This window comes from Somniosus microcephalus, unplaced genomic scaffold (assembly GCF_052327205.1).
Source record: "Somniosus microcephalus isolate GS21.2 unplaced genomic scaffold, FLI_Smic_1.0 unresolved_chr1, whole genome shotgun sequence".
Lineage (NCBI taxonomy): Eukaryota > Metazoa > Chordata > Chondrichthyes > Squaliformes > Somniosidae > Somniosus > Somniosus microcephalus.
Genome location: NW_028225179.1, coordinates 59,362,158 through 59,389,089, shown reverse-complemented (window position 1 = coordinate 59,389,089; position 26,932 = coordinate 59,362,158). Strand labels below are relative to the sequence as shown.

At 46.4% G+C, this 26,932-nt stretch overlaps 2 non-coding genes across 2 annotated transcripts; one reads left to right on the top strand and one right to left on the bottom strand.

Moving 5' to 3' along the window:
* Nucleotides 1-20,130: 20,130 nt before the first annotated feature.
* Nucleotides 20,131-20,212, bottom strand: trnas-gcu (transfer RNA serine (anticodon GCU)). Its single transcript has one exon. It is a non-coding gene; the product is annotated as a tRNA-Ser (tRNA).
* Nucleotides 20,213-24,463: 4,251 nt separating this feature from the next.
* trnat-cgu (transfer RNA threonine (anticodon CGU)) lies at nucleotides 24,464-24,535 on the top strand. Its single transcript has one exon. It is a non-coding gene; the product is annotated as a tRNA-Thr (tRNA).
* Nucleotides 24,536-26,932: the final 2,397 nt, after the last annotated feature.

The window sequence follows — 26,932 nt, the reverse complement described above, 5'->3', positions numbered from 1 at the left end:
GGGACCGCCACCCCTGGTACCGGCTGCGACATCGGAGCCCCGTGATCGGGCCGCTGGCTGCTTTTTCTGTGGCCAGGCGAAACACCCAAGGGTGCGCTGCCCTGCAAGAAACGCGACCTGCTCCGACTGCCACAAGAAAGACCACTTCGCGAAGGCCTGCAGGGGGAAAGCCACAGATGCCAGCAGTGCCTCATGCGAGTTGTGGGGGCGGCCATCTTTCATCAAGGCCACAGATGCCAGTATCCCGTCGTGTGAGTGGCCTTCTTTGATCAAGGCCACCGACACCGGCAGTGCCTCATGTGAATTGTGGGGGCGGCCATCTTCTCTGCCAATTTATGCAACGTCATGGGCACTGCCATTTTGTTTACCACACTGGACCACCACCTTGTCTCCAGACCCGACCACAGCCTCACCCGCAGACTACAGCAGCTCGCTCAGCCATTACCTAGCCTCCGTCACACTGGACCAAGCTCGCCCGCATCACCTGTCCAAGTCCATGATGGACATCAAAGTAAACGGCCACGCCATGACCTGCCTGTTCGACAGCGGAAGCACGGAGAGTTTCATCCATCCAGACACGGTGAGCCACTATTCCCTCACTGTCCAGCCAACGCGCAACCGGATCTCGATGGCGTCGAGGTCCCATTCAACAGACATCAGCGGATACTGTGTTGTGACCCTGTCGGTTAGGGGCACAGAGTATAAAAATTTTAAACTTCTCGTCCTGCCCCAACTCTGCGCTGCCATCCTACTAGGGCTGGACTTCCAATCCCACCTTCAAAGTGTCACTTTGGCATACGGTGGACCCCTCCCCCCACTCACAGTCGACAACCAACAGCCTTTAAACCGCCCACCGCGTACCACCTGTGGCCTATCCACCCTCAGGGTTCCGACCCCCTCCCTGGTCGCCAACCTCACCCGCGACTGTAAACCCGTCGCTACCAAGAGCAGGCGGTACAGCGCCGGGGACAGAGCTTTTATTAGCTCTGAGGTGCAGCGTCTCCTGAAAGAGGGCATCATCGAGAGGAGCAACAGCCCCTGGCGTGCCCAGGTCGTAGTCGTTAAGACCGGCGATAAAAACCACCTAGTCATCGACTACAGCCAAACCATAAACCGGTACACCCAGCTGGATGCATACCCCCTTCCCCGCATATCTGATATGGTCAATCAGATTGCACAGTACCGAGTATTCTCTACCATCGACCTTAAGTCGGCCAACCACCAACTCCGTATCCGCCCTCAGGACCGCCAGTATACCACCTTCGAGGCGAATGGCCGCCTCTACCACTTTCTTAGGGTTCCCTTCAGCGTCACCAACGGGGTTTCGGTCTTCCAAAGGGAGATGGACCGGATGGTTGACCAGAACGGGCTGCAAGCCACGTTCCCCTATCTAGATAACGTCACCATCTGCGGCCGCGACCGGCAGGACCATGATGTTAATCTGGAGAGATTCCTCCATACGGCCCAACGGCTGAACCTCACCTACAATAAGGAGAAATGTGTGTTTAACACCTCGCGCCTTGCCATCCTCGGCTGCGTAGTAGAGAACGGAGTCATCGGCCCCGACCCCGAAAGAATGTGCCCCTCATGGAGCTTCCCCTCCCCTACTGTCCAAAGGCGCTGAAGAGGACCCTGGGGCTCTTTGCCTACTATGCCCAATGGGTGCCGAATTATGTGGACAAAGCCAGACCCCTCATGAAGTCCGCCTCCTTCCCCCTGATGGCAGAAGCGTGCGCAGCCTTCTCCCTCATTAAGGGAGACATTGCTAAGGCCACAATGCACGCGGTGGATGAGTCTATCCCTTTCCAAGCGGAGAGCGATGCATCCGACTTCGCCCTAGCCGCAACCCTTAACCAGGAGGGGAGACCGGTGGCCTTCTTCTCAAGGACCCTCCAGGGCCCTGAGATCCGACACTCCTCGGTCAAGAAGGAGGCCCAGGCGATCGTGGAGGCTGTACGATGCTGGAGGCATTACCTGGCAGGCAAACGATTTACCCTCCTCACCGACCAGCGTTCGGTCGCTTTTATGTTTAATAACAAGCTGAGAGGCAAAATCAAGAACGACAAGATCTTGAGGTGGAGAATCGAGCTCTCCACCTATGATTATGAGATCTTGTACCGGCCTGGTAAACTGAACGAACCCCCAGATGCTCTATCACGAAGTACATGCGCCAACGCGCAAATTGATAGACTGCAGACCCTCCACAACGACCTCTGCCACCCCGGAGTCACCAGACCTTACCACTTCATTAAGGCCCGCAACCTGCCCTACTCCATCGAGGAGGTCAGGACCATGACCAGGAACTGCCAAACCTGTGCCGAATGCAAACCGCATTTCTTTAGGCCGGACAGAGCAAGCCTGATCAAGGCCACCCGCCCCTTCGAGCGCTTGAGCATCGATTTTAAGGGGCCCCTCCCGTCCTCTGACCGTAATGTGTACTTCCTCAACATCATTGACGAGTACTCCCGTTTCCCCTTTGCCTTCCCCTGCCCAGACATGACCAGTACCACGGTCATCAAATGCCTGAACGACCTCTTCACCGTGTTCGGTTTCCCGAACTATATACATAGCGACCGGGGCTCCTCCTTCATGAGCGAGGAACTTCGCCAGTTCCTACTAGCGAGAGGTATTGCTGCAAGCAGGACCACCAGCTACAACCCCCGAGGGAACGGCCAGGTGGACAGAGAGAACGCGACTGTCTGGAAGGCCGTTCTCTTAGGTTTAAAGTCCAAGGGCCTCCCAACCTCTCGCTGGCAGGAAGTCCTCCCGGCAGCACTGCATTCCATCCGGTCACTGCTTTGCACTGCCATTAACGCCACCCCCCATGAACGAATGTTTGTTTTCCCCAGGAAGTCGACTACAGGAACCACGCTACCAACTTGGCTGACCTCTCCGGGGCCCGTCTTGCTGTGAAAGCACGCGAGGGCCCATAAAATGGACCACCTGGTCGAGAGGGTGGACCTCCTGCACGCCAACCCCCAATACGCCTATGTGGCATACCCAGACGGGCGGGAGGACACAGTCTCCTTACGAGACCTCGCACCTTCGGGCATCCCTGAGACACCACCATTACCCCCCACCACCCCCCCAAATCCAGCCCAGGGAGGCGGCATGCCGGAACCCCATGAGCCTTCGCCGACCACGCAGACACCAGCATTAACATCGGATACTGCATCACCGCCGCCGCTGCTGCGACGATCGGAAAGGCTTACGAGCCCTCCGGACAGACTGACATACCCGAACTGGTAGTACACTTCACCCCGCCGGACTCAAATCTAAACAAGGGGTGAATGTGGTAAACCACTTTTATCGTTCACTATCGTTACACTATGGTTATCACTGTTATATCGTTACACTACGGTTATCACTGTTTACACTGTTGTATCACTACACGAGGTCGCCTCTTGTCACGCTGTTATACCTGGGCTGACCACTGCTGACTCCGCCCATGGCTCCACCTACTTGCCCAGGTATAAAGGTGGTCGACTGGCTGGTATTCCTCCTTGTTGGATCCGATCACCAACGAGGGTGGGCTCTGTTATTTAGCCAATAAAAACCTATAGTTACTGTCTTAACTCGTCGCTTTTCATTGGATGAATTGATCGGTATATCACCTACCAAGACACTTTGGGAAGGGGATGAAGATATTAAACAGAAGAATGGAACCTTATGTGGGGTGGTAATGGACGGGTGCCACCACAAGGGAAGGACATGGGCGTGCACACACCCCCCCCCACCGAGGGAGACACATCCGAGTGCGGATTCACAAAAACCACCAATTGCACCCTTGAGGTACACCCAAGGGGGATACACCGGACAAGTGTAGCACCAAGGAACAACGGGACATTTTGTGTCTCCACAACTGAACAGAAATATGAATTTCAAGATAAGATTTGTCCCATTCCCCAACCAAACTTTTGTTTTGATCCAAAGATATCTACACAGATAGGACATCAATTTTTACACCCACCAAGACCACAGGAAACTAAAACATGGTCACTTGATAGTATGGTACTTAATAAAGAGGTTGAAGCTTATGTCATACCAGAGCCCAAGGCAATTCCTAAGTTAGAGGAAGAGGAGGCTTGGAAGAAATTACAGCAGGAAACGAAGGAAACTTTAAAGTATTATCATAAAATAGAGGAAGACTTAAAGAAACAACAAAAAGACATTGGTACAACATTAGTGGAAACTCCTTGGTACAATAAGATCTGGAATTGGGGGCTAAATGTCGATATACACCCCAGGATCAGGATCATGTCACACGTGCTGGTAGTTGTGCATGGCGCCGTATTAATGATCCTTTTGGTCTTACTTTGTGGATATTGCCAATGGCGAAAGAACCACAACCTCGCACAGGCCATAACCAAATGAATAACGAAGGAAGAAGAGAAAGAAACACTGTTGCTAACCACCAACAAGCAAGGGGTAGGGCGTGAGGAGAATCATTATGAAGACTGCGTTTAGGATTGCGGAAGTATGAGTATTAGACACCCTGGCTTGGTACCACTAGGGCGATGGTACTCGTAGCAAACTATCTTAAACTGCGGCATATTGGCCGTACTGGGTCAAAATGACCAATGGGCCATAAGGGGGGACTGAAGTAGTCAAATTACTATTATACCTTAGTTTGTATGTTAGAATATGTATAATTTAGTTTTAATGTTAGAATATGTATAATGCAGCACCAATGTACAAGGTGGAGATAATGGGTTAATCCCTACCCTGAGTTAAACGATATAGAGGACTGTATATTGCATTTGCCCAGCTAAGTTTTGAAACATAATTAAGTGACTTCAAATGCTGAGACATTAAACTGCAGAACAACACATGGGAAGATTAAGGAGGATGTCTGTTCGGCCAGGCGAGACAACACATATGCGAGATAACGCACCTAAGAATTTGTTTATTGTAAATCACAACAGGGTTCCATTCTTCAAAGTATGGTGGGACTAATCAGAGTGTGCTCGCTTTGCAGAGGCAACCCGAGATGAGGCCAAAGTCTGTGCTTTGCACGACTTAACGAGGGCTGTTATCTTAAGAAAACATGTAACAAGCAAAACCACCTGGTTACGGGCAAATGGATGGTTGTAGAGCAATTAAGATGAGGCCCCACAGCCAGGAGATGACGGCACCAACCGATAACAGAAAATGTGGGATTTGTGGGTGGCAGAAGATGAAATGTCACGGTTTATAATTACCATTTAGCTATAACTCTGTATATGCTGATAAGCTTTATCCCCACCCCTAGGGAGGGGGGTTTGATTTTTGTATAATTGTGATTGTTACTAGGGAATCGGTGGAGTCGGATCTGAGGGGTCTCAGAAGGTTCTCCCCAGGCCTGTGAATAAATACCATTTTGAACCATCCTTCACTCGAAGTCTGTCATCTGTTCCAAAGCTAAGCGTCGAATTTGTATATCACTTAGGCCGCTCTGAGGGGGAAAGGGTTAAGTGTCAACCTGGCACAATACCGGGTCCACTTTTCAGGATACAACAGTCACTGTACGCCTTTTTCTTCAGTTTCAATTTTGCCCTCATCTCTTTATTCATTCCTGGAGTTTCATTATTGGCTAGATAGTTCTTTTTTAGTGGAAAATAATTCTCCTGAACTCTATTGATCACCTTTTTAAATATTTCCCGCTGCTATTCTCTTTGTTTGTCAATATTCTCTTCCAGTTTATCTTCACTCGTTCCATTCAAATCATCTCAAAATCAGATTTTTCCAATCTATTACTTTTGTTTTTTGCAATCATTAACTTAAACCTTTTCCCCTTTCCCTACCTCCTTTTGCCAGATTATTTGGTGCAGTTAAAATCTCCCATGATTATGAAATGTATTTTATTCATTTTATCCCAGAGATGTCAGGGAACATAGGGTCCAATGATAGGGAGGAACTGAATGAAATCAGTATTCACAGAATCACAGAAACAGAATCACAGAAACCCCACAGTGCAGATAGAGGCCATTTCGGCCCATCGAGCCTGCACTGACACATATCCCACCCGATCCCCGTAACCCCTACACCAACACATATCCCACCCTATCCCTGTAACCCCACGTATATTTAATCCCCCGAACACTAAGGGTCAATTTATCATAGCCAATCAACCTAACCCGCACATCTTTGGACTGTGGGAGGAAACCGGAGCACCCGGAGAAAACCCACGCAAACACGGGGAGAATGTGCAAACACCACACAGACAGTCGCCCGTGGGGAAATGGTGTTGGTGAAATTGAAGGCCGATAATTCCCCAGGGCCTGATAATCTACATCCTAGTGTACTTAAGGAAGTGGCCCTAGAAATAGTAGATGCATTGCTGGTCATCTTCCAAAGTTATATAGACTCTGGAACAGTTCCCATGGATTAGGGGGTAGTTAATGTAACCCCACTATTTAAAAAAGATGGTAGAGAGAAAACGTGGAATTATAGCCTGACATCGGTAGTGGGAAAAATGCTAGAGTCCATTATAAAAGATGTAATAGCAGTGCACTTGGAAAACAGTGACAGGATCGGACAAAGTCAACATGGATTTACAAAAGGTAAATAATGTATGACTAATCTACTGGAATTTTTTGAGGATGTAACTGGTAGAATAGATAAGGGAGTACCAGTGGATGTGGTGTATTTGGGCTTTCAGAAGGCTTTCAATAAGGTCCCGCATAAGAGATTAGCGTGCAAAGTTAAAGCACATGGGATTGGGGGTAAGGTATTGACTTGGATAGAGAACTGGTTGGCAGACAGGAAGCAAAGAGTTGGAATAAACGGGTCTTTTTCCGAGTGTCAGACAGTGACTGGTGGGGTACCGCAGGGATCGGTGCTAGGACGCCAGCTATTCACAATATATATTAATGATCTAGAACAGGGAACTTGATGTAATATCTCCAAGGTGTGGAGATGCCGGTGTTGGGCTGGGGTGGACAAATGTAAGAGGTCACACAACACCAGGTTATAGTCCAACAGCTTTATTTGAAATCACAAGCTTTCAGAGCGTTGCTCCTTCGTCACTTCACCTGACGAAGGAGCAGCGCTCCAAAAGCTTGTGATTTCAAATAAAGCTGTTGGACTATAACCTGGTGTTGTGTGACCTCTTACATAATATCTCCAAGTCAGCAGATGACACAAAGCTGGGTGGGAGTTTGCGCTGTGAGGAGGATGCAGAGAAACTCCAGTATGATCTGGATAGGTTGGGTGATTGGGCAGATGCATGGCAGATGCAGTAGAATGTGGATAAATGCAAGGTTATCCGCTTTGGTGGCAAAAACAGGAAGACAGATTATCTGAACGGCAATAGACTGGGAAAAGGGGAAGTGCAACGAGACCTGGGTGTCCTTGTGCACCAGTCGCTGAAGGTAAGCATGCAGGTGCAGCAGGCGGTTAAGAAGGCAAATGGTATGTTGGTCTTCATAGCGAGAGGATTCGAGTACAGGAGCAAGGATGTCTTGCTGCAGTTGTACAGGGTCTTGGTGAGACCACACCTTGAGTATTGTGTGCAGTTTTGGTCCCCTTATCTGAGGAAAGATGTTCTTGCCATGGAGGGAGTGCAGCGAAGATTCACCAGACTGATACCTGGGATGACAAGAATGCCGTATGGAGAGAGATTGGATCGATTAGGCTTATATTCACTAGAGTTTAGAAGAATCAGAGGGGATCTCATTGAAACTTATAAAATTCTAACAGGACCAGACAGACTAGATGCAGGAAGGATGTTCCGATGGTGGGGGAGTCCAGAACCAGGGGTCACAGTCGAAGGATAAGGGGTAAGCCATTTAGGACTGAGATGAGGAGGAATTTCTTCACCCAGAGAGCGGTGAACATGTGGAATTCTCTACCACACAAGGCAGTTGAGGCCCATTCATTAAATATATTCAAGAAGGAGTTAGATATATTTCTTAAGGCTAAAGGGATCAAGGGATATGGGGAGAAAGCAGGGACAGAGTAATGAATTTGGATGATCTGCCATGATCTCATTAAATGGCGGAGCAGGCTCGAGGGGCCGAATGGCCTACTTCTGCTCCAATCTTCTACGTTTCTATGTTTATAGATTTCCCTCCAGTTTCCTTCCACTGCTAGACGGTGTCTAGAATAACTTTTTAGTGTTATTTTAACGTAACTGGGTTACCTGCTCCACCGAGACATGTGTCCTATATGGAAATACACTCAGCAGATCAGCAGGAATCGCTTGCCAATTCTTCAAAAATTTACAAAATGGCCAAACAGATTAAATTGAAGAAACAGGCTGTCAAAAATGAGAAACAAGACCCATTAGATTTACAGAGAGGAGCACATCGGAGCCATGTATACAAAGGGAGGCAGATATGTAACTGGACGATGAAATGTAATAAAATGAGTTCAGGATTGGGGCTGGATGAGATGTGGAGGGAAGCTTCCCTCGAGATTAACAGCGAAATCTTGCAGGGCTCCAATCCCCAGGTGGGGTCTGTACATCGCGGACAGCTCATTTTAAAACTAGGGGTGTAGAATCTATGATCAGCTCATGCAATGTGTTCGAAGTATGGGTTGGGCTCGTGTTGTGTTGGGGCAGGCCTGTTACATCAGGAATCTTGAGAGAGAGAGAGAGAGAGAGAGAGAAAAAGGGAGAGAGACAGGGGCAGCGAGAAAGGAAACGCAGACAGAGGGGAGCAAGAGTGTGGTAGAGTGAGAAAAGAAAGTGCGACAAAAAGGGGGAGAGAGAGAAATGGGCAGAGAGGAAACCAACTGTAAAATAAGTGATTAACACAGAGAGAGACTGAAAGGAAAAGAGGGAGTGAGAGGGGAGAGAGAGAGAGAATGAGGCAGAAATAGAAAGAGGAGGGAAAGATGAGATATTGGCTGAGATGACGAGCGAGAAAAGGAGGAGGAGAGAAGGCAGAGGGTTGATACATGCAGAGAGAGGGGAACTAGAGTGAGGCAGAGGAGGGACCGAGGCAAAGAGAAAGGCAGAAAGCGTGAGACACAGCGAGGCAGAGAGAAATGAGATAGAGAGCGAGAGAAGAGAGAGACAGAGCAAAGGTGAATGAGAGAGAGAAAACGTGGCGAACAGAGATAGAGCCATTGAGAAAGAAATAGAGATGAGAGTGAGGCAGAGTAAGTTGAGGCAAAGAGAGAGAGAAATTAAATGAGGCAGATAGTGAAAGAGAAAAAACAAGATAGAGGATGGACAGGTTAGATTGAGTGTATATCTTCCTCTACACTGTCCCATCAAACGATCTGATGCAATAGATGTCCATTTCCAATCTGCCTGAAGATATCGTTTCAAGTTAAACAGCTTAAACCCCAAACAGTCAGAGTGCTGACGCTCTGGAACACCCGTCTTATCTCAGTACCTTTCCGAATGTGTTATTAGACATGGAGAGATTCCCTGTGCCGGTTTCCTCTTCACATTTCCTGCAATTCCCAAATCTTCTCCCAGTCTCATTTCATCCCCGGACACCTTGTCCTCCGGCTCACTGATCCTAAAGAGAAACAAACCACGGATGTGAAGCTGTGATCAATGCAGTAAGTTTTATTTCCGATTACAGCCCATTATTATGACAGCAGTAACACAGGGTCAGGGGTTACAGGACCTAAACAATCAAACAGAGCCTGCTTCCCGTGAAGGAAGGTTTCATTCAGTGAGAACGTGGAGAGCTTGGGCTGGTGGGAATCCATCACTGGATCTTTCACTGTTTCGGTCTGCAACATCCAAACCCACAGTGGAAGTATAGTGGGACACACAGATACGTAGGGTGAGTTGGAGCAGTCACCGGGACTGGTGAATGAATCCAAATAGAGATTCAGTTGCTGAGGGTTTACAGGAGTTGTTTTTGCTGTTAAATAACAGAATCAAATGAAACCGAATGCACCAATTTAAACAGAAAATACACACACCCCACACCTCTTACTGGCGAGATTTAGGGGTCAAAGTACTTCAATCAGTAAAAGCTCGTGGACAGGTACTAAAATAATTAAAGAGGCCAATGGAATGTTGGCGCTTCAGCTGCAGAGTGTTCTGGAAAGACCCCATCTGGAGAATTGCATTCAGTTCTGGGCACCGAACCTCAGGAAGGATATACTGGCCTCGGAGAGAGTGCAGCACAGATTCACCAGAATGTAACCAGGGTACCAAAGGTTAAATTATTATTTGTTCCTGGGATGTGGGCATCGCTGGCAAGGTCAGCATTTGTTGCGCATCCCTAATTGTCCTTGAGAAGATATTGGTGAGCCGCCTTCTTGAACTGCTGCAGTCCATGTGGTGAAGGTACTCCCACAGTGCTGTTAGGGAGAGAGTTCCAGGATTGTGTGAGGAGACATTACATAAACTGGGCTTGTAGTCCATGGAATATAGAAGGTTAAGGGGTGATTTAATTTGATGAGGATTTTAGGATGTTAAAAGGAATTGTCACGGAAGAGAGAGAGAAACTATTTCCACTGGGGGAGGAGTCTAGGTCAAGGGGACATAATCTCAAAATCAAAGCCAGGCCATTCAGGAAAGAAGTTTGGAAACACTTCTTCACGCAAAGGGTGGTAGAAGTATGGAACTCTCCCACAAAAAGCAGTAGATGCTCGCGTAATTAATAATTTAATTCCGAGATCCATAGATTTTTGCCAGGCAAGGGTCGAGGAAGGATACAGAGCCAAGACAGATGGATGGAGTTATGATAGATCAGCCATGATCTCACTGAATGGGGGAACAGGCTCGAGGGGCTGAATAGCCTACTCCTGTTCCTACCTCCACTTTATAGAGTGTCAGCATCGAGCCCTCAAAGGCAGGTAAAATACTGAGCTCCCTCTTCATTACCTAGACATTACCACTGTTACTCTGTTCCCCTCCCCGCTCCATACCATTTCTGTTCCTGAATTTATAAACATGAATATAGAAAATTAAGGATGCGATCATTGAGGTTTTATGATGATCGAGAGATACTATTTCATCTGGTGGGAGTGTCCAGAACAAGGTGTAAAAGCTTAAAGTTAAAGCTAGGCTGTTCAGGTGTGATGTCAGGAAGCACTTCTTCACACAAAGGGTAGTAGAAATCTGGAACTTTCCCCAAAAAGCTGTTCATGCTGGAGCTCATTCACAAATTCAAGCCTCAGATTGATATATTTTCATTCGGTAGGGTTCTGTTTATAAACACACACATCAGCACAAGAGACACATGCAGAAACACCTACACAGACATACCCACATATACAGACACACATAAAAACACATGTATAGTGGGACACAGAAACACACGCTCGTAGAGACACAAACAGACTGAGCAGGAGAGAATGGGTTAAGGTTGTAGGTGGATTGAGATCAGTGACGGAGAGAGAGGTTTTAAACAGGCTTTTGAAGGCACTGGTTCGGCACGTAACAGACAGTTTGCCGATTTACAGCCTAGTGTGGTATAAATCTGACCTCTCACCAAGGACTGTGTTTGAACTCCCCACATTCATTGTACACAAGACCTTCAGATTGGATGGGGTGAAAGGTCAGAGTTTTGACCCTCAGCCCCTTGCTGAAGATTGTTTCGAGTGCTGTACCGTGTCTATTCAGAATTCACCGTAGAATTACATAGTATTTACAGCACAGAAACAGGCCACTCAGCCCAACAGGTCCAGCCGGTGTTTATGTTCCACACGAGCCTCCACCACCTTACTTTATCTCATCCTACCATCATATCCGTCGATATCTTTCTACCTCGTACTTATCTAGCTTCCCCTTAAAGGCACTCTGCTAATCCCCTCAACTACTCCATGTGCCAGCAAGCTCTACATTCTAACCACTCTCTGGGTAAAGAGGTTTCTCCTGAGCTCCTTATTGGATTTATTAGTGACTATCTTATATTTATGACCCCTAATTTTGGATTCCCCACAAGTGGCAACATCTTAGTCATCTACCCAATCAAACCCCTTCATAATTTTACAGATCTCTCATAAATAACCCCACGGACTTCGCTTTTCTAGAGAAAAGAGCCCCAGCACGGTCAGTCATTCTGGATACTTAGAACCTCTCAGTTCTGGTATCATTCTCGTCAATCTTTGTTTCACCTTCTCCAGTGTCTCTCTATCCTTTTCATAATATGGAGACTAGAACTGTACAGAGTGCACCAAGTGTGGTCTAACCAAGGTTCTAACAGAATCTACAAGTTTAACATAACTTCGCTGCTTTGCAATTCGATCTCTCTAGAAATGAACCTCAGTGCTGTGTTTACATTTTCATGGCCTGTTTAAAACGCTCCTGAAAACTGAACTCTTTGACCAAGCTTTTGGTCATCTGCCCCAATATCTTCTTATGCGGTTCCTGCGAAGCACCTTGGGATGTTTTACTACGTTAAAGGTGCTATATCAAGACAAGTTGTTCCATTTACTCTATCTAAACAATTCTTCATTATAGAACACCTCAATCAAATCTCCTCTTAGCCTTCTCTGCTCTAAGGAGAACAATCCCAGCTTCTCCAGTCTCCAAGTAACTGTAATCCCTCATCCCTGAAACCATTCTAGCAAGTCTCTTCTCCAAAGCCTTCGTGTCCTTCCTAGTGTGGTGCCCAGAATTGAACACAATACTCCAGCTGAGGCCAAACTCGTGTTTTATACAGGTTTAGCATCGATTCCTGGCTTTTGTACTCTACGCCTCGATTTATAAAGCCCAGGAACCCATTGGCTGTATTAACTACAATTGCTTTGTTAACCTGTCCTGCCAAAGATTTGTGCACAAACATCCCCCCAGGTCTGTGTTCGTGCACCCGTTTTAAAATTGTACCATTTCGCTTGCATTGTCTCTTCTCATTCTTCCTCCCAAACTGTATAACCTCACACTTTTCTGTGCTGTAATTCATCTGCCATGTGTCCGTCCAATCCACCAGCCTGTCGACATCCTCTTGAAGTCTATTACTAACTTCCTCACTGTTTTAATCACTCCCAAGTTGAGTCAGCTGCAAATTTCAAAATTGTGCCCTTTATCCTAATCCAGGTCATGAATATATATCAAAAACAGCAGTTATCCTGGTACTGATCCCCGGGGAACACCACTGAATGCCTCCCCCTCCACTCCAAAAAACAGCAGTCACCACAACACTGTTTTCTATCCCTTAGACAATTTTGTATCCCTGCTGCTGCTGCTTCTTTTATCCCACAGGCTTCAATTTTGCCAACAAGCCTATTACGTGGTACTCCATCAAACACCTTTTTAAAGTCCATATACACAGCATCAACTGAACATCCCTCATCCACCCTCTGTTACCTCGTCAAAAGCCTCAAATCAAGTCTGTCAAAATGACAGTGAAACTCTTTCCTCTCGTGGGAGTCCAGAAGAAGAGGGCATAATATTTACATTATAAACAGTCCATTCAGGGGTGAGGTCAGGAAGCACGTCTTCACACAAAGCCAAGTGGAAATCTTGAACTGTCAAACGGCCTAGTTTGGCACAAATCCGACCTCTCACCAAGGACTGTGTTTGAAATCCCCACATTCATTTTACACAAGACCTTCAGATGGGTAAGGGTGAAAGGTCAGAGTTTTGACCCTCTGACACCCAGCCCCTTGCTGAAGATTGTTTCGAGTGCTGTACCATGTCTTTTCAGAATTGACCACAGAATTACATAACGGTAATCCAAAAGGTCTGCTTTAAGCATATTAACAGAAAAAGGGTCGTCAGAGGAGAGGTGGGGCCTATTAGGGACCAAAATGGAGAACTACTGGTGGATGCAGAAGGCATGGCTGTGGTACGAAATGAGTATGTTGCATCGGCGTTAACTAAGGAAGAGGATTTGTCAAAGTTATGGTAAACGAGGAGATTGCTGGGATACTGGATGAGATAAAATAGATAAAGAGGACGTACCAGACAGGCTGGCGGTAATTAAAGTGAATAGGTCACCCAGTCCGGATGGAATGCACCCGAGGTTACTGTGGGGAGTAATGGTAGAAATTGCGTTGGTGCTGGCCACAATCTTCCAATCTTCCTTAGATTACAGGGGTGGTGCCAAAGGACTGGAGGATTGCAAATGTTACACCCTGGTTCAAACAAGGAGAGAAGGATAAACCTGGCAATTACAGGCCAGTCAGCTTAACCTTGGTGGTCGGAAAGCTTTTAGAACTCCGTGTGTGGTCTAACCAAGGTTCTATACATGTTTAAAATACCTTCTCTGCATATCTATCATTCTAGAAATGAACCCCGGTGCTTTGTCTGCATTTTTATGGCCTGGTTAACCTGCTTTTAATAATTTGTGCATCTGTCCCTCTGGATCCCTTTGCTCCTCTACCCCATTTAGACACTAACTTTACAAGGAGTATGTTTCCTTATTCCTCCTACCAAAATTGCAGCATCTCTCATCTATCTATATTGAAATTAATGCCATTTACACGCCAACCTGCCAGTTTATTAACATCTTGTATTTTGTCACAGTGCTCCTCAGTATTAGCTATACACCAGAATACCTTACCCTGTCTGGTACCTCCGGGGCGTCCCTTACCCTGTCTGGTATATCCAGAGCGTCCTTTACCATATCTGGTAAATCCCGAGCGTCCCTTACCCTATCCAATCCATCCCGACCGTCCCTTACCCTGTCTGCTACTACCGGAGCGTCCCTTGCCCTGTCTGACCCATCCAGAGCGTCGCTTACCCTGTCTGGCAAATCCGCAAAATCCCTTACCCTTTCTGCCACATCCGGAGCATCACTTATCTTGTCTGTTAGTTGCTGAGCGCTGCCTTTCCTGCCTGATCCATCTGGAGCGTCCCTTACCCTGTCTGGAATATCCGGATCGACCCTTACCCTGTCTGGTACTTCCAGAGCGTCCCTTTCCCTGTCTGGAAAATCCGGAGCATCCCTTACCCTGTCTGAACCATGCGCAGCGCCCCTTACCTGGTCTGATCCATCCGGAGCGTCCCTGACCCTGTCTGACCCAGCCGGAGCGTCTCTTAACCTGTCTGCTGCATCCGGAGCGTCCCTTATCCTGTCTGCTAGATGCGGAGGGTCCCTTACTCTGTCTGCTGCATCCGGAGCGTCCCTTACCCTGTCTGGTCCATCCGGAGCGTCCCTTACCCTGTCTGCTACATCCGGAGCGTCTGTTACACTGTCTGCTACATCCCGAGCGTCCCTTACCCTGTCTGCTACATCCCGAGCGTCCTTTACACTGTCTGCTACACCCGTAGCGTCCCTTACACTGTCTGCTGCATCCGGAGCGTCCCTTAACCTATCTGCTACATCAGGGGCGTCAGTTACACTGTCTGAGCCATCCGGAACGTCTCTTACCCTGTCTGATCCATCCAGAGCGGCCCTTAAACTGTCTGCTACATCCGTAGCGTCCTTTAAACTATCTGCTACATCAGGAGCGTCAGTTACACTGTCTGCTATATCCGGAGCGTCCCTTACCCTTTCTGCTGCATCCCGAGCGTCCCTTACCCTGTCTGCTACATCCGGAGCGTCAGTTACACTGTCTGCTACATCCGGAGCATCCCTTACCCTGTCAGATCCATGCGGATGGTCTCTTACTCTCTTTGTTCCCTCCTACGAGTCCGTTATACTGTTTGATTACCATTTTGACAAAATTGCATATTTCTCCCCTCATTTGCAGCTATGAACCACTTCCCGTCGCTCACGCTCATCAACTGTTTAGGGAAAAGTGCCAACTACCAGGTAAACAAACTCCAGTTCTTCAGTTAGCCTCCCCAGTTCACTTGATTTCCCAAGGACATTTCGTGTAAAATCGAGCTGCTTTGGTTCCAACCGTCGGCCCTGCTTTCGCAGTGCTTGTCTGTCGGGTGATCCCGCAGGTCTAAATGTATCGACTGGTTTCAAATCACCAATTCAGTTTGGTGCGAATGGGACATGTAACAGGTTTTTAAGCACCATCATCCATTTTGACACTTATCCCTCCTGCCTTACATCCTATCACAGACCTTCCCTTTTGTTCTTTCCTCTCCTCCCCCCTTTCCTTGCCCCTACACTTGGTTAAAAACCTGTTACTTCTCCAGCTTTTTCCAGTTCTGACTTAGGTTAATCGACCTGAAACGTTAACTCCGTTTCTCTCTCCACAGGTGCTCCCTGAGCTGCAATGTATTTCGCGTTGCACTTCTAGTTAATGGTTGAAAAAGTCATTCAAAGTTTTTGGGTTCCATTCCCACCAGAGTCGCTGTTCAGTCCGATTTCGGTGATGAACGTTTGCAGCAAAACCACAACTCGTTCATTTGCGTCCTTCAAGGAATGGGAGTCGGCAGCGAGGTCGCTTGAATTGTGAATAATTAAAATGTCAGCTTCAGTCTGCTCACCTCCTTGAAATGTTTGCTTTATTCCTCGTGTGTTGTGTCGACAAACCCTGTGCATTCTGCCCTCTGGAGCTCAAACATTCTCTGGAGAAACGTCAATCGTGCCTTCTGTAAATAAATCATTTGAACCGGGGAACCTCTCCCATATCAATCAATGAAATCCTCTAACTGCAGAGCCTGTGTCCAGGAGAACAAGGGGTTGACCATTTAGGACTGAGATGAGGAGAAATGTCTTCACTGAGAGGGTGGTGAATTTTTGGAATTCTCTATCCCAGAGGGCTGTGGAGGCTCAGTCTTTGAGTCTGTTCAAGACAAAGAGCGATAGATTTTTGAATATTAAGAGAATCAAGTGATCTGGAGATAGTGCAGGAAAGTGGAGATGAGGTAGAAGGTTAGCCATGATCTTATTGAATTGCGGAGCAAGCTCGAGGGTCCAAATGGCCTACTCCTGCTCCTATTTCTTATGTTCTTATGTACTTAAGTGAGAATCAAAACCCCGAGACCAACGAGCCGCTGGAAACGAAGCTGTAAGATTTCGCTGCCACGCACAGCTTTCAGACCGCTTCAGTCCATCCAATCCCGCTTTCTAATGCAATGTTCAACGATATCAAGTGATACACGAAATATTTCAAGTCAACAATATTAGCCTCACTTCACCAGATTCGTCTTGAAAGTCCATTTTGAACTTTTCTGCATTACTTCCCCTGCCGTCTCAGTCAGTATTTCTTTCTCTACCCTTTTCTGCTGGTGTTGCAGGTTAGATCAGCCTCGGCCGTTCAAGGAAACCTGAGAAGTCCATCAGGGTAAAGCACAGAGAGACTAAAAAACAGAGACAGGGAGAGAGATGGCATCTATTGTAACGATTCTCGCGCAGAAAATTTCGATGTTTCAAATGCGAGAGGCGAAGTTTCAAATCCCGGATGAGCCCCTCGCTTTTTAGTCAAAATCAACAATTCCCTCGGCTTGGCGATATTGCAGAAAACTTAAAATAAAAACTGCCACAAATAATGTGCAGAGCCTGTGTCCAGTTTATATCCAGAAACCCGCGATTTTATTATTAAAAGCGGGAATTCAGTCCCAAATGTGCCGAAACTGTGAGGTAAATATGTAAATCCATTTATTTCCAGAAGCCTGCTCCACATTTTCCACATTGTCAATCTGGGAGCGCGGGCAGGACATCTCTTCAAGCCCGCCGCTCACCCACAAAGCAGCACAAACTCACGGGTTCAGAAATCACCTTATTTTAGCCTCTTTACCAAAAATCTACTGTTTCTAAGCAGTGCCGTGTGTGACTTTACTGTGGTTAGAACAGAATTGCAGCAAATAATGTGTGACACCGTGATGGTATAATGGTTAGTTCTCTCTGTCGTGGCCGCAGCAACCTCGGTTCTGAATCCGAATCATGGCACAGCTTGATTTATATCTCCTGTTCTCTGCGGCACCTGCTGATGGAACGCAATCCCTTAATCAAAATTTTAACTTTTACTAAATGAAGAAAATATTTACTGATAGCGTTACGCACAAAACGTGGGATATGGGACAAAATAACCAGCACAAGCACGGTTGACCACATGGTTTCCTTATGCACTGTAAGTTTCTACGTAGTTTTTGATGAGGTAACAGAGAGGGTTGATGAGGGCAATGAGGTTGACGTGCTGTACATGGACTTCCAAATAGGCGTTTGACAAAGTGCCACATAAAAGGCTTGCCAGCAAAGTTAAAGACCATGGAATAAAAGGGTCAGTGGCTGCATGGATACGGAATTGGCTAAGTGACAGTGAAACAGGGAGTATTGGTGAATGGCTGTTTTTCAGACTGGAGGAAGGTACACAGTTGTGTTCCCCAGAGGTCGGGACAAGGACCACTGATTTTCTCGATATATATTAATGACTTGGACTTGGGTATACAGGGCACAATTTCAAAATTTGCAAATTACTTTCCCTGACTGAAATGCGAGAGATCCCAGACGAGCTACTGGCTTTTTGGTCAAACATCACCAATTCCTTCAGCTTGGCGACATTGGAGAAGTCTTGAAATAATAACTGCCCAAAAATACTGTGCAGAGCCTGTGTCTAGTATATAACAAGAAACCCGCGATTTTATTATTAAAAGCGGTGATTCAGTCCCTGATGTGCCGAAACTGTGAGGTAAATATATTTGTTTCCAGAAGCCTGCTCCACATTTTCCACATTGTCAATCTGGGAGAGCGAGCAGGACATCTCTCCAAGCCTGCCGCTCACCCACAAAGCAGCACAAACTCACGGATTCAGAAACAACTCATAGATGGAGAATCAAAGATAAGCGACAGCAGAGGGACTGGCAATTCCTGTAACCCAAGGAAAATGCTTTGGCTCCGTGGGTTAGTTCGTTAAAGTGCCTGTTTATAAACAGACGTTTCTGGCATGGACTCCCAGCTTTGTTGTATAATTTGTGATATTAAGCAACAAAATAACACTGTATCTGGAAATCACGCTGACCAGAGCATGGAAATAACAATTTTAATAAAATTACCAGCATTTTTTTGAAATGATTGGTTTAAACCTTGGATCTGAGGAGAGCTCTTCGACCTGAAACATTAACCCTGTGTTTCCGTCTCCACAGATGATCCCGGACCTGCGGAGTGTTTACAGCAATTTCTGAATAACTTGATTTCCAGACTCTGTAGTATTTAGCATTGTCCTTTAGCCTTGCATTATCAAAAACAAGACTGTGACTGGACAATTGAAGCTCTAGATCCGGTACGCGTTGGTGGTTCAGGGGCAAAATTCGCGCTTGCATTGTGGGAAACAAGGTTTCGACTCCCGGCCAATGCAAGTGTGAGCTTCTTACCAAAATACAACAGCAAACTACTGCGGATACTGGAATTCAGACTAAAGTACTTCGGTTAACATTTTAAATTCAAGAAGTTTCATGAAACGCAGTACAAAAAAGACACTTGTATCAAACTTTCCCTCATTCTGCTTGCAAGGAAAAGAGTAATAATTTGAGTTAAGCATCCGTGGGACAAACCTCAGGGAAACAGCTCCGAGCTTCCACAAGGAGGGAGACACTGAGACCCGAGCGAGAAAGGAGAAGGATTGCGAGGAAGGATTTTGTTAAAGGCGGTTAGAGCCCGAAGCTGCGGTAATATTTTAGTGTTTGTGGTGGGTTTGCATGGTGTTCTGAATTCGGCACCTGTGGGACCATTTCAAAAGCTAGCTTCTCACATCGTTTCAGAGGTAGACAAAGCAGCACTGTCTAATATTCCGGGCAGAAGGTGTTTCAAGAAGATTGACGCTGAATGTAAGTTTATCCCAAAATCATGCGAGCTCATGGGTGCAGAAAGCAAAATGTAAAGGTCCTCCATTGGCCAGAATCGAACACGTGTGTAAGACGTCCAATGAAACACAGAGACGGACCCTTTAACTTTACTCAGTTGATTGGTTTTCCGTTGCTCCTGTGAAGCTCTGGGATTTCGAAAGATAGGGTAAAAACGACATGTTTTTAATGGAAAGTATTTATGATTTCTACAATGTCGATTGGCTGTAAGAAGCTGAGTTTTGACTAAAATCTAGTGGGGTTTGACCAGAATGTGAAGCTGGGACCTATCGCAATTTAGCTGTGATACGCCTAAAGTGATAATTATACCCCTAGACCAACGAGCCGCCGAAATATAAGTGTGATACTCATTAAGCACTGGAATCTCAGATTCCGACGGTACTGAAGTAAGCTGTCTCTGAGAGTGCTATCTAATTAGTCCCACTCTCCATAGACTTACAAGTGTTTTCCCTTTAAAGTATATATTGGTAACTTGAGACATGACATAAGCTAAATTAAGCAGGCTTGGGAGCAAATGGTGAATTTGGACATAACGTTAAAAGTGAGTGTGAAAAGAACCGAAGGTGTCAAACCTTTAACACAAACGACGAGGATGGGATTCGAACCCACGCGTGCAAAGCACAATGGATTAGCAGTCCATCGCCTTAACCACTCGGCCACCTCGTCTACTGTCAACTATTTCGTTTACTACTCTTTGTATCCAAACAGAACTACTCTGCAAGAAAGTCCGCTTCACCAATTGACCTGCCCGTGCACCCAGATCTACAATGTTGAAAATGTCCAATCAGCTCTGTAAGCAAAAGGCCGTCCGTTAATTCAGGTGAGGGACTGTCAAAAATGGTCGGTTTGTTGTCAAATTCAGAACAGAGAAGAAAAAGTTTGCCGTCGTCAAGAAGTTGTGGGGAGGATTGTGAGCAAATCCAGCGCAACACCTCATATAAAGGAGTGGATTTAGGAAAAGATTGATATATTTCGAATTATGCGAGCTGGGTTCGCATCTGCGCAGGGAAACCCAATGCTACTTCGAACACAACACCTTAACAACTCGTAGGATAGAAAAATGCTGCAGATGCTGGAAATCCGAAATAACAACAGAAAATGCTGGAAAAACTCAGCAGGCCAGCCAACATCCGTGGAGAGAAATTAGAGTCGACGTTTCGGGTGATCCCTTTTTCAAAACTGGAAAGGAAATTAAATAGATGGAAGGCAGGGCTGCGATAGAACAAAAGAAGTAAAGAGACATTAAGAAGTATTCAAAACCAGACGAGATGGTAATAGGACAGTGGAGACAAAAGACGGCTCAGATTAGGTGTGAAGTGTACTGGCAGGATGAGAGACAGCTGCCATGTGGGAAAGAGAAAAAAAGGAAACGGGGGGAAGGGAAAACCCAAAACAAAGGGGTGGAAAAAAATATAAGTATAAATGTAATAGGGGCCGAGGTTATGATCTGAAATTATTGAACTCGATATTGTGCCTAATCGGAACTGAGGTGCTGTTGCTAGAGTTTACATTGAGCTTCCGCGGAACAATGCAAGAGGCCACGGGCAGTGAGGTCCGAGTGGGAATGAAGCAGTGAATTAAAATGACAGGCGACCAGAAGCTCGGGGTCACCCTTCTGGACTGAATGGAGATGTTCCGCAAAGCGGTCAACCAATCTGCGTTTGGTCTCCCCAATGTAGAGGAGACCGCATCGGGAGCAGCGAGTACAGTATACTAGATTGCAAGATGTACAATTAAATTGCTGTTTCACCTGGACAGGGTGTTTGGGGCCCTGGACAGTGGGAAGGGGGGGAGGTATAGGTGCAGGTGTTACATCTCCTGCGCTTGCACAGGAAGGTGCCAGGTGAAGGGGAAGGTCTGTTGGGGGTGATAGAGGAGTGGACTAGGGTGTCTCGGAGGGAACAGTCCCTACAGAATGCTGAAAGTGGAGGGGAAGATGCGTTTGGTGGTGGGATCACTTTGGAGGTAGTGGAAATGGCGAAGGATGATCAGTTGAATGTAGAGGCTGGTGGGGTGAAAGGTGAGGACAAGGGAACCCTATCATGGTTCCGGGAGGGAGGGGCAGGGGTGAGGGCAGAAGTGCGGGAGATAGAACGGACACGGTCGTCGCAGCTGAAATCGCATTCCTTTAAAAAAAGACTAACACACAGAATGATCCGGGGCTGTGAGCTCACCCATTTTAAATAGGCACAGAAGGATCTGTGACTGACAACAATCCCGATCACGATTAGCAGCGGCATCAGATTCTTTATCCATTAGGCCAAGGAAATTCCGTGTGCAATCCGGCTATTTTGCTTCTGAAGGCCGGCCCTGCTTTCGCAATGCTTGTCTGTCGAGCGGTTCCGCAGGTTTGAATGTATCGACTGGTTTGAAAGCACCAATTGAGATTGGTGCAAATGGGACATCTCCCCCCAGGAACAACGATTGTCACAGAGTAAACTGAAGTTTGCTGAAGTTAAGCAGTTGAAAGTGAATATTAGGTTAAGGTAATCCCTCAGGAAAGTGGTAAAGAAATGGAAGGAGGAAAGAAAAGGAGGGCTATTGATTGTGGAAGGAAAAAAATGCTGGGAGAAGAGGTGGGTTTGAAATATGGAGCATCAAGCGCAGGCATGTGAGAGTGCGGGGCTTTGAAGGAGTAAATAGGTTTTCACCGCCAACAAATAATATTTGTTTCATGTAGTAATGATTGATTTCTTGTTGCTTTCTATCAGCAGGTGCCACAGAGACCAAAATATATAAAGCGAGTTATACCATGACTGGGAATCCAAACGAGGTTGCTGCGGGTACAACACAGGGTACTGACCACGATATGAACACGGCGCCACACACCAGCTGCTGTTCTTCTGCTCTGTCCACAGCAAAGTAACGCACGGCACCGCTTAGAAAAGATGGATTTTTGGAGAAGGCAAAAATCAGCACTGCCAGAAATTATGACAGCGGTGGAATTCGACCCATGTCCCATAGCAACTGGAGCCTTTATCCAGAGTGGGAACTAATGCAGCCGCAGTCACATTTAAAAGGATTGTAGCCCTTTCACACGAGAATACACTCACCCCTGGAGAGTCACAAAGAAGAAAAAAAAGGCCCCGCTGAGGGGCAAACCCAGGGTCGCCTGTTTACTAGACAGGCGCTTTGACTAGCTAAGCCATGGAGCCAAACTAGGCCTCCGTTGCTCGCCTCCACTCACTGACATCTTTCAGCTACCGGTCCCCGACTGCTGGAGTCTGAGGCAGTTTTGTATTTATCCATTTCTCTTGTCCGCCTTGTGTCCCAATGCTGTCTGTATCTCTCGCTGCGTTTATCTCAGTGTCAATCTGTGAGTTGATTCTAAATGAATACCTGTGTTTGTGTCTTACATTAAATAAATGAGGAGATCAGACAATTGTTCCTCTGACATTGGGGATCAAATGAGCTAACATTCATAACAAGATATTGTTTATTGTGATGCAGCAAATACAATATTCCATCTTGAATAATTTAGGTTCAATTCTGTGCAAAAAGAAACTTTGACCCCAAACGCCTTTCACGACCACCGGACGTCTCAAAGCGCTTTACAGTCAATGACGTACTTTTGGAGTGTAGTCACTGTTGCAATGTGGGAAACGCCGCAGCCATATTGTGCACAGCAAGCTCCCACAAACAGCATTGTGATAATGACTAGATAATCTGTTTTTGTTATGTTGATTGAAGGATAAATATTGGATAGGACACCGGGAATAACTCCCCTGCTCTTACTTCGAAATAGTACCATGGGATCTTTTACGTCCACCTGAGAGAGCAGGCGAGGCCTCGATTTAACGTCAGATCCAAAATACGGCACCTCCGACAGTGCAGCACTCGCTCAGCACTACACTGGAGGAGCAGCCCTGGATTTATATGCTCTCGTCCCTGCAGGAAGAATCTGAACCCACGGCCTTTTGGCTCAGAGGCCAGTGTGCTACCCAGTGAGCCACAGCTGACACTAAGTAGGTAAAAGTGAATGTCAGATTAAGGGAAAACCGCAGGAAAGTGACAATGAAATGAAAGGAGTAAAGTGAAGAAGGGCTAGTGGTTGTGGAAGGAAGAAAAATCTGGAAGAGGCGAATGTGAAATATGGAGAATAAGTCACAGGTATATGAGAGCGTGGGGTTTTGAAGGAATAAATAGGTTTCACCACAAACAAGACAGAGTTCTTCTTTTAATAAATAACGATGATTCTCTGAGTTTTATTAGCAGGTGCTGCAAGGGACAGAAGATGTAAAGCAAGTAGTGCCGTGACTCGGATTCCACCCGAGGTTGCTGAAAACACAACGCAGAGTACTGACCACTATACGATCATGGAGCCACTGATTATGCTTCTACCAATTACTTTAATCCATGCCCCTGGTTGTTGATCCTTCTGCTAAGGGAAATAGGTCCTTCCTATCCACACTATCTCAGTCCCTCATAACTTTATACCCCTCAATTAAGTCTCCCATCAGCCCCCTCTGTTCCAAAAAATCAACTCCGCCTATCTAATATTACCTCATTAGCAAAAGAACCAGAGGGAAGAAGGGGACATTTTGTTTTACGTTGCGAGTTGTTATGATCTGTAATGCTCTGCCTGAAAGGGTGATGGAAGCAGATTCAATAGTTACTTTGAAAAGGGAATTGGAGAAATGCTTGAAGAGGAAATGTTTGCAGGTTATGTTGGGAAAGAGCTGGGACTAATTGGATATCACTTTCAATAGCACGATGGGCCAAATGCCCTCCTTCTGTGGTGTATGATTCAATGTTTCTTTCAAAGGTTTTATGAAAGTATTCATGCGAATGAGGCGGATCAGTTGCCCGCTCAACTATCCTGCTTTATTTTTGTGCATTTGTGGCTGTGCAATTTCAACCTAATTGAAACGATTCAGAATTCGCTACCCAGGAAGCTCGGCGTTGTACGCTACTGATGGCGCGGTGGCCAAGTGGTAAGGCGTCGGTCTCGTAAACCGAAGATTAAGGATTCGACCCCCGTCTGTGCCTGGAGAGATTTCATCACTTTTAATGTGACATTTTTTAAACTTTTCTCCTGATGAACTCTATCAAAATCGTTCATAATTTTCAATGTTACTCTCAAATCTCTTCTTGGCAATCTCTGCTCTAAAGAGAAAAATCCCAGCTTCTCCAGTCTCTTCCATAAATGAAGTCCCTCACCCCTGGTACCATTCTAGTAAATCTATTCTGCACTCTCTCCAAGGCCTTGACTTTCTTCCTAAAGCGTGGTGCCCAGAATTGAAGACAATACTCCTTATGAGGTCTGACCAGTGTTTTTAAAGTTTTAGCATAACTTCCTTGCTTTTGGGCTCTATTAATAAAGCCAAGGATCCCACATGCTTTTTAACAGCCTTCTCAACGTGTCCTGACCGCTTCACAGATCTGTGTACGCACACCCCATGCCTCCCTGTTCCTGCACACACTTTAAAATTGTACCATTTGGAGGCGGTTAATAAAATGCAGGGGAGAGCTTGCTGACCAGTTTCGGGGCCAGTGATCTCCAGAGGGAGCCGATTAAAGTCAATTATTGTTCACGTTAAATTTGTACCATTTAATTCATTTTGCCTCTCCTCATTCTTCCTACCAAAATATATCAATTCACACTACTCTGCGTTAAATTTCATCTGTCACGTGTCTGCCCATTTAACCACTCTGCATATGTCCTCCTGTCGTCTGTTATTATCGTCTTCACTGTTTACTACATTACCGTCTTTTGTATTATTTGCAAAATTTGAAATGATGCCCTCTGTACCCAAGTTCATTAATCTTCATCAAAAAGAGCAGCGGTCCTACTTTCGACCCCTGGGGAACACCACTCTAAACTTCCTTCCAGTCTGAGCATCTAAAACCTCTCCCTGCAAAAACTTCCTGACCTGCGGAGCAATTCAAATAGACAGAGCGAGAAGCGAAAGCAGAGAAATTTCAAAACTAAGATCGATAGATTATTGTTAGGCAAGGTTATTAAAGGTTACGGCAACAATGGAGCTGTTCAACAGACCTGTTAAGATTAAACCGGAACGCTTTCGATCTTACTGCACCCCACCAGCGGGCCAATATTTCACACTTAAACCCTCGATCGCAGCGAGGTAACGCTGCCCGTCACACACGCACCTCAACAGTTTTGGGGAAAGTGCCAACCAGCATGAAAAAAACCTCAGTTCTTCAGTTAACAGACACTCTATCACAAGATTCCCCAAGGAAATTTCGTGAACAATCGGGTCCCTGTCCTTCCAAAGGCCCCGCTTTCGCAGTGCTTGTCTGTCGAGCAGTCCCACAGTATCGACGAGTTTCAAGGTACTAATGTGCATTGGTGCGAATGGGGCATGTGCTCTCAGGAACAGCGGTGGTAGCAGAGAAAATTTAACGCCGTAAGTAAAGGAAAGACTTACATTTATATAGCGCCTTTCACGACCACCGTACGTCTCAAAGCGCTTTACAGCCAATGAAGCACTTTCGGAGTGCAGTCACTGTTGCAATGTGGGACACGCCGCAGCCATATTGTGCACAGCAAGCTCCCACAAACAGCATTGTGATAATGACCAGATAATCTGTTTTTGTTATGTTGATTGAGGGATAAATATTGGATAGGACACCGGGAATAACTCCCCTGCTCTTACTTCGAAATAGTCCCATGGGATCTTTTAGGTCCACCTGAGAGAGCAGGCGGGGCCGCGATTTAACGTCACATCCAAAATACGGCGCCTCCGACAGTGCAGCACTCGCTCAGTACTGCACTGCCGGGACAGCCTGGATTTATATGCTCTAGTCCCTGCAGGAGGAATCTGAACCCATGGCCTTCTGGCTCAAAGGCCAGTGTGCTACCCACTGAGCCACAGCTGGCTCTAAGTAGGTAAAAGTGAAGGTCAGATTAAGGGAAAACCGCAGGAAAGTGACAATGAAATGAAAGGAGGAAAGTGAAGAAGGGCTAGTGGTTGTGGAAGGAAGAAAAAGCTGGAAGAGGCGAGTGTGAATTATGGAGAATAAGGCACAGGTATGTGAGAGCGTGGGGTTTTGAAGGAATAAATAGGTTTCACCACAAACTAGACAGATTTCTTCTTTTAATAAATAATGATGATTCTCTGAGTTTTATTAGCAGGTGCCGCAAGGGACAGAAGATGTAAAGCAAGTAGTGCCGTGACTCGGATTCCAACCGAGGTTGCTGCAAACACAACGCAGAGTACTGACCACAATACGATCATGGCGCCACAGATCATCCTTCTACCAATTACTTTAATCCATGCCCCTGGTTATTGATCCTTCTGCTAAGGGAAATAGGTCCTTCCTATCCACTCTATCTCGGCCCCTCATAACTTTATGCCCCTCAATTAAGTCTCCCATCAGCCCCCTCTTTTCCAAAAAATCAACTCCGCCTATCCAATATTTCCT